Source organism: Diceros bicornis, chromosome 31 (assembly GCF_020826845.1).
Source record: "Diceros bicornis minor isolate mBicDic1 chromosome 31, mDicBic1.mat.cur, whole genome shotgun sequence".
NCBI classification, from domain to species: Eukaryota; Metazoa; Chordata; class Mammalia; order Perissodactyla; family Rhinocerotidae; genus Diceros; species Diceros bicornis.
Window position 1 is genome coordinate 14,166,243 of NC_080770.1, and position 14,448 is coordinate 14,180,690.

General features: G+C 35.3%; 1 protein-coding gene across 1 annotated transcript in view; it reads left to right on the forward strand.

Moving 5' to 3' along the window:
• LOC131395032 (olfactory receptor 5AN1-like) overlaps nt 1-14,448 on the forward strand; it is a 141,707-nt gene that overhangs the window by 14,302 nt on the left and 112,957 nt on the right. The gene's annotated exons all lie outside the window — the stretch shown is intronic.

Sequence of the window (14,448 nt, forward strand, 5' to 3'; positions counted from 1 at the left end):
GCTTCCATGTCTTGGCTATTGGGAATAATGCTGCAATAAATATATAGGTTTATATATCTTTTTGAATTAGTGTTTTCATGTTTTTTGGATAAAAACCAAGTAGTGGAATAGCTGGATCATATGGTATTTCTATTTTTAATTTTCTGAGAAATTTCCATGCTGTTTTCCATAGTGACTGTACCAGTTTGCATTCCCTCCAGCAGTGTATGAGGATTCTCTTTTCTCCACATCCTCTCCATCACTTGTTATTTTTTGTTTTGGTAATTATGGCCATTTTGATGGGAGTGAGGTGCTATCTCATTGTAGTTTTGATTTGCATTTCCCTAATAATTAGTGATGTTGAACATCTTTTCATGTGCCTGTTGGTCATCTAAATATCTTCTTTGGACAAATGTCTGTTCATATACTCTGCCAATTTTTTGTTCAGATTGTTCATCTTTGTGTTGTTGAATTGTATGTGTTCTTTATATATTTTGGAAATGAACCCCTTGTCAGATACTTGATTTGCAAATATTTTCTCCCCGTTGGTCATCTGTCTTTTCCTTTTTATGATAGTTTCCTTGCCACGCAGTAGCTTTTTAGTCTGATCAATCCCATTTGTTTATTTTTTCTTTTGTTTCCCTCGTCTTAGTACACATGATATTCAAAAAAAAAAATACTGCTTAGACTGATGTACTGTCTGTATTTTCTTCTAGGAGTTTTATGGTTTTAGGTCTTACACTGAAGCCTTCAATCTATTTTGAGCTAATTTTGGTGTATGGTGTAAGATGATGGTCTACTTTCATTCTTTTGCACATGGCTGTCCAGTTTTCCCAAACCATTTATTAGAGAGACTTTTCTTTCTCCATTTATGTTCTCAGCTCCTTTGTTGAATATTAGCTGTCCATAGACGTGTGTATTTTTTCTCAGCTCTCAGTTCTGTTCCATTGATCTGTGTGTCTGTTTTTATGCCAGTACCATGCTGTTTTGATTACTATAGATTTGTGGTATATTTTGAATTCATGCAGTGTGATACCTTCACCTTTGTTCTTTTCTCAGGATTGCATTCACTATTCAGGGTCTTTTGGGGCACCATATAAATTTTAGGATTATTTGTTGTATTTCCATGAAGAATGCCATTTGGTTTCTTACTGGGATTGCATTGAATCTGTAGATTGCTTTGGTAATGTGGACACTTGCTATGTTTATTCTTCCAATCCAAGAACATGGAATATCTTTCCATTTCTTTATGTCTTCTTTGATTTCTTTCAATAATGCCTTACATTTTTCAATGTATAGGTCTTTTACCTCCTGGGTTAAATTTATTCCTAGATATTTTATTGCAATTGTAAATGGGATTTTATTCTTGATTTTTCTTTCTGGTAGTGCATTATTAGCATACACAAATGTGACTGATTTTTCTAAGTGGATTTTTTGCTCTGCAACTTTATTGTATTCATTGATTGTTTCTTATATATTTTTGGTGGATTTCCTAGGGTTTTATATATAGAGTCATGTTGTCTGAAAATAGTGAAAGTTTTGCTTCTTCCTTTTAAATTTGGATCTCTTTTATTTCTTTTTCTTGCCTAATTGCTCTGTCCAAAACTTCCAGTACTATGTTGAATAAGAGTGGTGAGAGAGGACATCCTTTTCTTGTTCCTGTTCTCTGAGAAATAGCTTTTAGTTTTTCACACATGAGTGTGATGTTGGCTGTGGGTATGTCATACATGGCCTTTATTATGTTGAAATACTTTCATTCTACAGCAATTTTATTCATAGTTTTTATTATAAATGGATTTTGAATCTTTCAAATGCTCTGTCTGCATCTATTGAGATGATCATGTGATTTTTTTTCTTCATTTTGCTAATGTGGTGTATCACACTGAATGATTTGCGCATATTGAGCCACCCCTGCATCTATGGAATAAATCCCACTTGATCATGGTGTATGATCCTTTTAAAGCATTGTTGTATTCAATTTGCTAATATTTTGCAGAGGATTTTTGCATATATATTCATCACTAATATTGGCCTGTAATGTTCCCTTTTTTGTTGTCATTGTCTGGTTTTGGTATCAGTGTAATTTTGACCTCAGAAAATGAGCTAGAAAGAATCCTATCCTCTTCAATTTTTTGGGAGACTTTGAGAAAGATAGGTATTAAATCTTGTTTGATTGTTTGGTTGAATTCACCAGTGAAGCTGCCTGGTACTGGACTTTTGTTTTTTGGGAGATTTTTGATTACTGTTTCAATGTCTTTACTTATGTTTGTTCTATTCAGGTTCTATATTGTTTTTTATTCAGTTTTGGGAGGTTGTATGTTTGTAAGAAGTTATCCCTTTCTTCTAGGTTATCCAATTTGTTGGTATATAGCTTTACATAGTAGTCTTTTTATAATCTGTCTTTCTGTGGTATCCATTGTAATTTCTCCTCTTTCATTTCTGATTTCATTTATTTGAGGCTTCTCTCGTTTTTTCTGTCTGGTTAAGGGTTTGTTAATTCTGTTTAACTTGTCATAGAATCAGCTCTTTGTTTCATTGATATTTTCTTCTTTTTTTAAGTCTCCATTTCATTTATTTCTGCTCTAATTTTCATTATTTCCTTCCTTCTACTGACGTTGGCCTTCATTTGTTCTTTTTCTAGTTCTTTTAGGTATACTTTAAAATTGTTAATATCATATTTTTCTTGTTTCTTGAAGTCGGCTTGTATTTCTATAAACCTCTCTTAGTACCACTTTTGCTGCATCCCATAAGTTTTGGTATCTTATGTTTTTATTTTCATTTCTCTCCAGACATTTTTTTATTTCTTTATTGATACAATGGTCATTCAGTAGCATGTTGTTTAGTCTCCATATATTTGTGACTTTTCTAGCATTTTTTGTAGCTGATTTCTAGTTTCATAGCATTGTGGTCAGAAAAGATGCTTGATATGATTTCAATATCCTTAAATTCAATGAGGTTTGCTTTGTATTCCAACATATGGTCTATCTTTGAGAATATTCCAAGTGCACTTGAGAACGATGTGTATTCTGCTGTTTTGGGATGGAATGTTCTATGTATATCTACTAAGTCCATCTGGTCTAGAGTTTCATTTAAGGCCCCTGTTGACCTTCTGTTTGGATGATCTGTCTATTGAAATAAGTGTTGTGTTATGTCCTCTACTATTACTGTATTGCTGTCAATTTCTCTCTTCCAGACTGTTAAGAGTTGCTTTATATAGTTTGGTGTTCCTTTGTTAGGTGCATTTATATTAATAAGTGTTATGCGTTCTTGGTATAATGTTTCTTTTATCATTATATAATGCCCATCTTTATCTCTTCTTATCTTTTTTGTCTTGATGTTGGTTGTGTCTAATATAAGTATGACTATACCCATTTTCTTTTGCTTGCCACTTGCTTGGCCTATTGTCCTCTATCCCATCACTCTGAGTCTATGGTTTTCTTTAGAGATGAGATGTGTTTCCTGGAGGCAGCATATTGATGGTTCTTGTTTTTTAATCCATCCAGCCATGCTGTGTCTTTTGATTGGTGAATTCAATCAATTTTCATTTAAAGGGATTACTAATATATGAGGGCTTAATACTGCCATTTTAACTTTTGTTTTCTTGTTGTTCTATATTTTGATTGTTTCTATTTCCTTGTATTTCTGTCTGCCATTTCAGTTTTTTGGTTTTCTGTCATGTTTTTCTCAGTTTTCTCTTTATTTCTGATTTGTGACTCTGATTTTTTATTTTGTGGTTACCATGAGTTTTGTATAAAAGATATCATAAACGAGATTCTCCTTTTTCTGTTAGCTTCTTGTCTCCTATGCTAGTTCAGTCCTTTTCTTCTTCCCTTTCTATGTTTTTTTTTTGTCAAAAATTATTCTTTTTTGTGCTGTGAATTTGTGATCAGATCAAAATGTTTATATTTATTTTTTATTCTTTCTTTCCCTTTATCTTTTATGTTATAATTAGGTGGTTGCTCACCTATTCTGATATAGAGCTGCAATATTTTGATTCTATTTTTTATCTCTTTGCATAAAGCTTTGTATAACTTGGGCTTTTTGTTTCAGGTAGAAGGGGGGCTCCTTTCAACATTTCTTGTAAGGTAGGTCTAGTGACAATGAACTCCCTCAGCTTTTCTTTGTCTGGGAAATCTTTATTTTCCTGTCATATCTGAAAGATAATTTTGCTGGATAGAGTACTCTTGGCTGATAGTTTTTGTCTTTCAGTATTTTGAATATATCATTCCACTTTCTCCTAGCCTGTAGGATTTGTACTCAGAAATCTGCTGAAAGGCTGATAGGGGTTCCTTTGTAGGTTATTTTCTTCTGCCTTGCTGCCCTTAATATTTTCTCTTTTTCATTGACTTTTGACATTTTTGATATTATATGCCTTGGAGAAGATCTTTTTACATTGATGTAATTAAGAGTTCTATTGAATTCATGTTCTTTTAAGTCCAGTTCCTTCCCCTGATTTGGAAAGTTCTCATCTACTGTTCCTTTTAATAAGCTCCCCAATCCTTTTTCACTCTCTTCTCCTCCTGGGATACCTATTATCCTTATGTTACTTTTTCTATTTGAGCCAGACGTTTCTCAAAGAGTTTCTTGATTTTTTAAAAATCTTAGTTCTCTCCTCTTCTCCACCTGAATTATTTCTAAGTGTCTATCTTTGAAGTCACTAATTCTCTCCTCCATATCTTCTGCTCTATCTTTAATGCATTCTACATTTTTTTTTATCTCACTAATTGTGTTCTTCATGTCTGAAATATCTCTTTGGGTTTTTTTGTTTGTTTGTTTGTTTGATCCTGGGCTCATTGAACTGTCTTTCTGAGTTTTCTTGTAACTCATTGAGTTACTTTAGCACAGCTATTTAGAATTCTCTTTCAATTAGATTGTAATCTTCTGTGACTGCAAATTTGGTTTATAGAGAGTTGTCATTCTCTTTCTGTTGTGCCATGTTACTTTAGTTCTTCATGGTAATTAATTATTTGATCCTCTGCCAGTGCATTTGTGGTAGTAGCACCTTTCTTGTTTGGGTACAGCTTTGGTTACTTTGGATTTGAGCTGCTTCTGGTTGTATCTGAGAGTCTCACACTTTCCATTCAGGAATCCATGCCCTTGATCACTGGTGCCAGGGGAAGATGAGGTGGCTGCTACCCTAGTTCCACTGCCTTCTGTGGGTCCAGACCACCTGCCTTCAGATGTATAGATGCATGGCTCTCTTATGTGTCTTGTGGTGCTATGTAGGGAATCATCTCTTGTTCAATTGTTTTCCAATGTATTGTAACTTAGAAGAAAGAGATGAAGGGAGTAAATCAGTCTACTATGATCTTGGTGTCACTGCATTTGATTTACTTTTATTTTACAATTACAATTGGGTGTAATTCACCATTAATTTCTTACCCTTTTTTTTTCCTTTTGGTATCCAGCATGTGTCCTCTTTCCAAAAAAAAAATAAATAAATAAAGCAAAATATGCCTGACATATAAAATAGTGTTAATTTAAAATGTACAACTTGTTGACTTGCTACATTTATATATTATGATATGATTGTATTTGTAGTGATAATTAGCTCCTCTATCATATCACATAATTATCATTTCTAACTTGTGGTTGAAATAATTAAGACCTAGCCTCTTAGCAAGTTTGAATATTATAATATAATATCATTGTCTATAGTCACTATACTTTGCATTAGCTCTCTAGGACTTACTTACTATTAGTTGCAAGTTTGTACCCTTAAAGAACATCTCATATTCACCCACCACCAGGCCTCTGGTAACCACCATTTTACTCTTTGATTTTACAAGTTTAGCTGTTTTGGATTCCACATATAGGTGATATCATATAGTATCTATCTTTCTATGTGTGTCTTATTTCACTTAACATAATGTCCTCAAGGTCTATCCATGTTGTCTCAAATGGCAAGATTTCCTTCTTTCTCATGGCAGAATAATATTCCATTGTGTGTTGTCAATGCAAATAATCCATCACCAATCTATAAATTAAAATTGGAGTGAGTTTATTATGAGCTAGATCTGAGGACCATATAGCCTGGGAGAGTCCTTTCACAAAGGAATGGAGCACTCCAAAGAAGTGGGGGTGTACAGAGTGGTTATATACCATCAGAGAGCATGTATCACGTATGATTGGAATGTCCCCTTTTACAACAGTCATGCGATTGCCTCACAGGTACAGCAGTTCACACAGCAATTGATGAACACAGCAGGCAGCAGGTCTGTGGTCTTGAGCTGTGTGGTCACAAGGTAAATGCAGCAGGCCAGCAATCAATTCCTAGCCTAGGGAGAGATGCTTATCCTTAAGGAAATACCAATGTAGGGGAAGTCACATCTTTATCTTAAAGGGCATTGTTCTTGTTTTGGGGACGTAGTAAATGCTTAAAGCATATATACAATGCATGTTCAATGGCCATGTCAGGCCCTTTTGGAAAAACAAGGTCAGGCCAAATTAGTTTTACATCAAATGGCTTCCTCATATACTCCAGTATATCCTATTGCTTGTTATTTATTTATCAGTGTGTGTATATGTGTGTGTGTGTGTGTGTGTGTGTGTGTGTGTATCACATCTTCTTTATCCATTCATCCATTGATGGGCACTTACATTGTTTCCATATCATGGCTATTGTGAATAATGCTGCAATAAACATGGGAGTGCGTGTATCTCTTTGATATCTGTTTTCCTTTCCTTTGGGCATATACTCAGAAGTAGGATTGATGGATCTTCTTTTAGTTATATTTTTAATTTTTGAGGAACCTCCTCATTGTTTTTCTTAGTGACTGAACCAATTGACATTACCACCAATGGTGTACAAGGGTTTCTTTTCTCCATGTCTTCACCAACACTTGTTATATCTTCTCTTCATGATGATAACCATTCTAACAGATGTGGTGATATCTCATTGTGCTTTTGATTTGCAGTTCTCTGATGATTAGTGATGTTGAACATCCTTTAATGTACCTGTTGACCCTTTAAACGTCCTCAGCATGTTTCTTTAAAGCTGTGTTTTATGGTATCTTTTCTCCACCCTCAAAGGGTAACCTGCCTCTTACAGGAGTTGTTACCAGCGTTCAGAGCAGAATGGGGGGGGAGGTCTCGATTCAGTAAATCTTTCTGTGACATTATCTACCTGCCTGTTTTGGGTTCTGAAGAAAGACGGGAAGATTGTTTCATGGTACACTCTTAGTCATCTTGGCTTCTATCACTTATGTTAACAGGACCCTTCCAGTATCTGAATAATCCCTGGCACATTGTATGCACTTAATCAATGTTTGTAGAATGAATTAACCTTAGTATTTTAGTACAAATCTTAATATTTTGGTTCTTACTAAGTCAAAACTATTATTCAGCACTTTAAGTCAGGAATTTACATTCAGCAAAATTCCTTAAAGTGTTTAAAAATAATTAAATACATGATTCATGTGGCGGGTAAGTTCTCAGTAGAGTTCCTCTGAGGGAAATATGGTTATCATGACTATTTAATTTTTAGGCTGTATTATATTGCAAAAACGTATACCATATGTTTTGTTTTAGAAAGAATTGTCCTTTTATAGTAAAATAAATGAAAATTTTGATTCAGGTGGCTTGTTTTTCAGATCAATTAAAATGTAGAATTAGAATTATTTATTTTGGATTTTATTTTTGGGATACAGAATTTGTAATTTTTCAGTCAACAATGACAAATTACAATTTAATCTTTAAAACTATGGTCTAATTTTAGTTTGAGAATGAAAGAAAATCTGATTTTATTATATCTTAAATATACATCCATTTATATATGTTTATATATATGTTATTCAGATATACGCCTTAGGAACATCAAAAATGTGATTGTGACTAATCAGTAGGTTTTAGACATTAGTAAGATAACAGTGTAAGCTAATTATATTTTTATGAGTGGAGCTCATAAATAGTAAATAGGATGAAAATGATATGATTAAGAATATATAACCATAAAAATAAAAATAATAATTTCAAAGATAATAAAGGGGAATTAAAATAAATTTTCTACCTAATGAACTATCAGTTAAAAAAATGTTAAAATAATTTGAAAATTCTATTTTCTGAATGTTGTTGAAAATACAACAAGCAATGATACATAGTCACTTATTTTTAGTGAAAATATAAAAAGGTTTAAGAAATTAGAAAATATAGTTGTACACATAGAGGCAGAGATTGGATTGGTGGTTACCAGGGGGAGGGGGAAGGGCAAAAGGGATAATTAGGCATATGTGTGTGGTGATGGATTATAATTAGTATTTGGGTGGTGAAAATGCGAACATGATGTAAACCATGCAGAAATAGAAGTATAATGATGTACACCTGAAATTTATACAATGTTATAAACCAATGTTACTACAATAAACAAACAAAAAAAATAATAATCATGGCCTAGTTAAAAATAATGTATAATAAAAATGTAAGGCCAGAGTAAAAAAAAAAAGTAAAGAAAATATAGTTGTGATGTTTGGTTAAAGGTCATGGGTGAATCCACACATTTTTCTTTACTTCTTCCTGGAGCTCACCTAAAATAACAATAAAATGTTTTTTTTTAAAAAAAGAACAAACTATAAAATCACCAATATATGGATAACAGGAGAAATGACAACTGTAGTTGGACACTGGGTGGCAGAGTTATGAAGAATAACTAACTCAAACTCAAAAAATCAGGAAATTTTGCATCCTGGGTAGATTGGGGAGGAAAAGCCAAGGAGAAGCAAGTTGATTCGCATTCCAAGACATCAAAAAGGATCAGACATTGAAGGCACTAGGCACCTGTATAGTGGGTGGGTCTTAAAACTGGAAATTTGGTTGAAAAATCTATTAAGAATCACTAGACTCCTAGATCAGCCCCTCCCTTGCTCTTGCATCCAGGAAACTCAAGCTCTTCCCCCGTTATCCCTTCCTTGCTCTTACAGAATACTGTAGATTTATTCTCTAGATAATGGAACCAAGAAGTATGGGCTCAGGGGCGTCATATGTATCTAAGGAAGAATGCTAAAAACAGAGGAATGAAGATAATATCTACATAGTGAAGAGGGAGAGTCTCCCTTCTTGAGCCCCTCTCTCCACCACACACCTACTCCATTCACTCATTCATCTCTCAGAACACTCCGAACTGGGTTGATTTCTCCTGAGCAGGAGACCAGAGAATTCTTATGTGGAGAAGAATCTGCCTCAGTCCTCCCCAGATTGCCTAGGAGAAAGTACACCAGAGAACAATCTCTGGTCACAAACACCAGCCTTGAAACCTCTCTTTTTAGTGTCTCACTCTAAAAAGGGAAGGGAGAGCCAAGAATCACCAGAGGTCCTAAAGTAAACAAAGAGGAAAAAAAAGGAAAAAAATCAGATGACAGAAAGATAATTCAGAAAGCATTAGAGTTTGTAAAAAAATAAAACTCCAAAATTAATACACCCAATTTAAGAAGATAGTGTATCCCTAAAAGAAGATATTGTATCCCTATACTACTATGTAAGGATTAAGAATGGGGATGGAACCAGAATTTTTTTCCATGTTAAATCTGTTAAAACTACTTGACTTTTAGAATTGTGTATAATTAGCTATATCATATATAGCTGTAGAACTATGTATAGAACTACATGTAACTACATATAATTTATTATATTGATAGTTAAATTATAAAAATTGGTAGATTATTTATTGCTAACATTCATAATTATTATTTCTCTGAGGGGTATATAATTTTTTAAGGGGAGGATGATTTTTCTGTTCTCAGACATGATTGTTTGAGTAGATTGGTCCTAACTCTGGGTTTCAGGATTGAATTCTGGTTGGTTTAAGACAATTAGAAAATATCCAATAGCTATTGCAACTAACTGGGGGTAGAAGTGAGGGATGTGAACAAATCAAAGCTGGAAAGACGCAAGGAGATGTTTGCTGGAGCTTCTGAGAGACAAAATTCCTTTTCTCTTCTGTGGAAGCTACCAGAAGAGATACTCTTTTCTTTTGGATTATGCGAAGTAAGACTTTGAGATCTAGAACTTGTACAATTTTGCTACCATAAGAGAAATTATCCATAGGATGGAACAATTAGTGCCCAGGGCATATTAAACAAAAGAAAAGAAACTAGACATTTATAATATTGTTTGAGCCACTGAATCAAATTTTCTCTGACTACTTCTGTTTTATGAGCTGATAGATTCACTTGATTGTTTTGACCAGTTTCATATTTTTCAGTCATAAAAAGTGAAAGATTCCTACTGAAAATACTTTTGTAATATGTACCAAGAATCATAAAAATGTGACTTTTCGAGTAAGTGGTCTCTATTCTTTGTATATTAATTACATATTATTGCACAACAAATTACTACAAAACTTTGCAGCTTCGATCAAAAATAGATATTTATTACCTTTTGCAGTTTCTGAGGGTCAGAAATTCAGGGGCAACTTGTTTCTGTGGTTCTGGTTCAGGGAGTCTCCAGAGGTTGCGTTCAAGTAGCGGGTTAGGATTGGAGTCCTCTAAAGCTAGATCAAGGTGGGAGGATCCACTTCCAAAATAGATCTCTCACATAGCTGTCAAGTTGGTGTTGGCTGATGGCAGAAGACCAATATTCTTGGTTGCATGAGTTAGCCTATTAAATATAGGAGGGTTTTACACAAGCCCATGAATATCTGGAGGCCAGGGTCATCGTGGACCATCTTGGAGGCTGCCTATCACACTCATATGTTAGAAATGCTTTCAGAAAAACAGTCATTGAAAATTTGGTAATATCTTCTACGCTACATGAAGAAAATGGTTAAATACTGTAACATATAGCCAATTGGCCTATTATAATGTGCATGGAGGAAAATAAGACTTATAATGCACACATGAGGTTTTGACAGTCAATCTACAAATTCAGGCACTCCAGAAACATAATTTTCATTGTCTCCCCATAACACTATTTCCACTTTGCACTACCCTTATTTCTCCACTGGGGAAAAACTTAGTCAATTCAATGGTCCTTCCCTCTTTTCCCTACATTTGTGTCTAAGTTCTAGAGGGCTGGGTGATGGCAGGGCAATGGGGGCATCTGGTCCTTGACCTCTCTCCATGGCAGCATTTCCTGGAATATCTATTGCCTCACAGATACCACGCTGTCAAATCATAAATGGGTTGCTGCTGAATTCTATTTATCCCCATCCTCCAGACCTGTTAGGTCTGATGACTCTGCTACTCACAGGCACTCTTGGTTAAATGAGAATTGTCCTGTTGTTCCTATCCTCATCTATGGCTCAGGAAATTCTGTAGAGCTCAAGCCCTAAGTGCCCAGTGGCTGTCTCCCTGGACTACCATAACTGCATTTTCTTAAGTTTCTGCCTGCCAACTCAGCACCTAACCATCTTTTGGTTTGGGCTCCTCTGTTCTTCATGTCTCCAAACATATTTGATAGTTGTGTTGTCTCTAAGCCGTTCTGAAGACTCACTCATGTTTTTGGCCACATCACCGTCTGCTTCAATCTCTTTTTGCTATCACATCCTTTCTCTGAGGCTTGAGAACCTAACAACTTACCAGCCTGAAAGAGGGGAATGATCACAGATATGGGGAAGGAAATATTAGGTAAAAAACTGGATAATATTTTGAAAATATTATCCATTAGCTGTCCATACAGCTAAGTGAAAAATTTTAAAGGAGGGTTCGATGGGGGTAAAGCAAGACACTAAAGACATGTCAAAAGCATGAGAAGACTTTATTTTCTAATATAATGCAACTGACTGCTTGACATTCTCCATAGCTTGGCCTCTTCTAACCCCTCTAAGATACTCTTTCCATGAGTGTCTAGAGAATGAAGAGCCAGATCTTGAAGACCAAAGGACAAGGGCTTAGTGTCTTGGGCTGTAAAACGATACTTTTTTTTTTCTCAATGGATGAATGGATAAAGAAGATGTGGTATATATACACATACACACACACACACAATGGAATACTACTCAGTCATAAAAAGATGATATTGTGCCATGTATGACAACATAGATGGACTTAGGGTATTATGCTAGGTGAAATAAGTCAGACACTAAAAGACAATTACTGTACGACTTCACTCATATGTGGAGGATAAGCAAACAAACACATAATTATGGAGACTAGATAGGTAGTTAACCAGAGGGGAGGAGTAAAAGGGGTAAAGGGGCACATGTGTATGGTGCGCTAACTTCTAGTGGTAAACACAATGCAGTATATACAGAACCAAAAACGATGATGTAAACCTGAAATTTATATGATGTTATAAACCAATGTGACGTCAATAAAATAAATTTTTAAAAAACACCAAAAAAAAAAAAAAAAGAATTGCTTCTTCTCTGCTTGCAGTGAGAGGAGAGCAAAGTGGCGTGGAAGGAGGTAGAAGGGTTATTTCTTGGTGTGTGTTTTGGGAAGACTGAATATTATTTATCTTTGCAAAGTTTCTTATAGACTTTGCACAGTTCTCCTTTTCCTCCTTGTCTCTATCATTCTTCATACAATCATTTTCTTTTTTTCTCATTCTCTCTCTTCTACTCATTTCCTCTTTTAAACCAAGTAGCTGGAGCAATGGAAGAGAATAGGAGAGCTATTTCTGATTCTTATTCCCTACTCTAAACCTCTGGAAGGTCTTTCTGAACTTACCCATCCATGGAGCATCATCTAAAAGCTAAAAAAAAAAAAAAAAAAAAAAAAAAATACTAGTCCAAAATAAGGAGGTAGAAAGTTGAGATTTTCTCTATTGCAGAGTCTGACTCAGCATTGCTGGAGGTTCACTACTTCCTGGTGCGTTTCCCAGACAGAGGCTTCTGACGACTGTCTCTATGCTTTGATGATATAATTTATTTCATGAGTAACAAGGCTGGAAGTGATCTATAAATCAGCCCCATAATACTTCCGGGGTGAATGGAGGTTTCCTTGACATAACAATGTCTCAAAACGTGAACACCCTGAAGGGAGATCTTGGAGGCTAAACAAGCGACCAATTAACAGACTTGGTCTCCTGTCTATCACCCAGGAGGGATGTTATTTACAGCTTTCACATTTCTAATTGTTCTTTCTTTGTTGGGAGCTGTGCTCCCAAGTCCTCTCTTAGATATGAGAGAATGCATATCAGCTTTAAGGACCTCTTCTCCCACAGCTGGATCATTTCTGAGGGAGGCTGAGGGAGCCAAATGTTCCTAACAAAGGACCATGTGCTCATTTCAGAGTACTGATGGAGTGGGATACTCTCAGGAGCTGGATGCTGAAACATCTGTTGGCTATTTCTGAATACCTTGCTCACCACAAAGAAAAAAGAGTAGGAACAAAGGAGAGTAAAGATTTACAGAACCTTTAGGTGAGTCATAGAGGATTAGCTGTAAGGAAAATGAGGGCCTAGGACCCAGGAAGAATTTCAATGATTTACAAATAGCTCAAGATCATTGTCCTTGAAGTCTAAGTTTGATAAGGGATCCTCTTTCAAGGCAGCTCATTTAGCCTGAAAAGCAAATCTGTAGAAGGATGATCTAAATATGTAGGCTGTGTCAATACATTTTGGTATAAAATGGGGAGCTGGAGACCTTTGATTAGTGTTTAAAAGGAGAAAACACAGATCCAGAGGAAAAGTTGTAGGTAATTTCTGAGGGGCCTATATCACCTGATTTGTTCCATTTAAAAAGTCAAATTTGAGCAATCTACAGAAGACTCTTGAATTGAGTGGATCCAATGCAACTTTGATGACCATGTCAAGTCTTGATGAAGGGAAGGACCACCAGTCAAGAAAAAATATAACACTTGGTCTTCTGAGAGTAATCCTGTCCATACTGTTCCTGATAAACTAAGCTCTTCAGATTTTGTTTCCTGCTGTACAAATGTGTTGAACTTTTCCAAAGTCAACTAAGTGAATATTGGGAGAGCTTACAGATGAAATATCTTAAAGAAGAGGAGCATGTGAAAGGGGCCACTTTTTCATGTTCTATTTCCATTTCTTTCTTTTTTCCATTTGCTAAGCAGGGTCAAATGGAGGTAAGTATGGGGAGGGGGAATATCTGATGCCAGGAATGATTTGAGAAAAAACTGAAAGAAGAGAAATCAGATAAACTTTATCCCAAGATGAACTTTATCCAAAACAAAAGAAGAAAGCTCAAGAGTCCTTGATACGTAAGAGGTAACTAAAAAGGTTTACTTAGAAGTGATAGAATCTGAGGTGGTTGAGAAAAACAATGTAGAAATTAAAAGGTGCTCTAGGATTAAGAACAGTATCACTGGTTTAACATAGTTCTCTGTGTACAGTAGTGTTTGCTGTGGTAATTTTGTCTGAGGCATCTGTGGGCACAAGCTTTGCAGTGGTCACCATCTAAAGGCTGAGATTTCTCTTTCTGTCATTTACTCCAGGATGTATGGCAAAACATTGTAATGTCTCCTTATTTCTTCCTCCTGAAAGAAGATCAATTCTCCTCCAGTTTGTCTCACTTACTTGGCAAGCAGTCAGCATTACAGCCTTTCTGTTCATTTCCTGAAAGAGTATCTA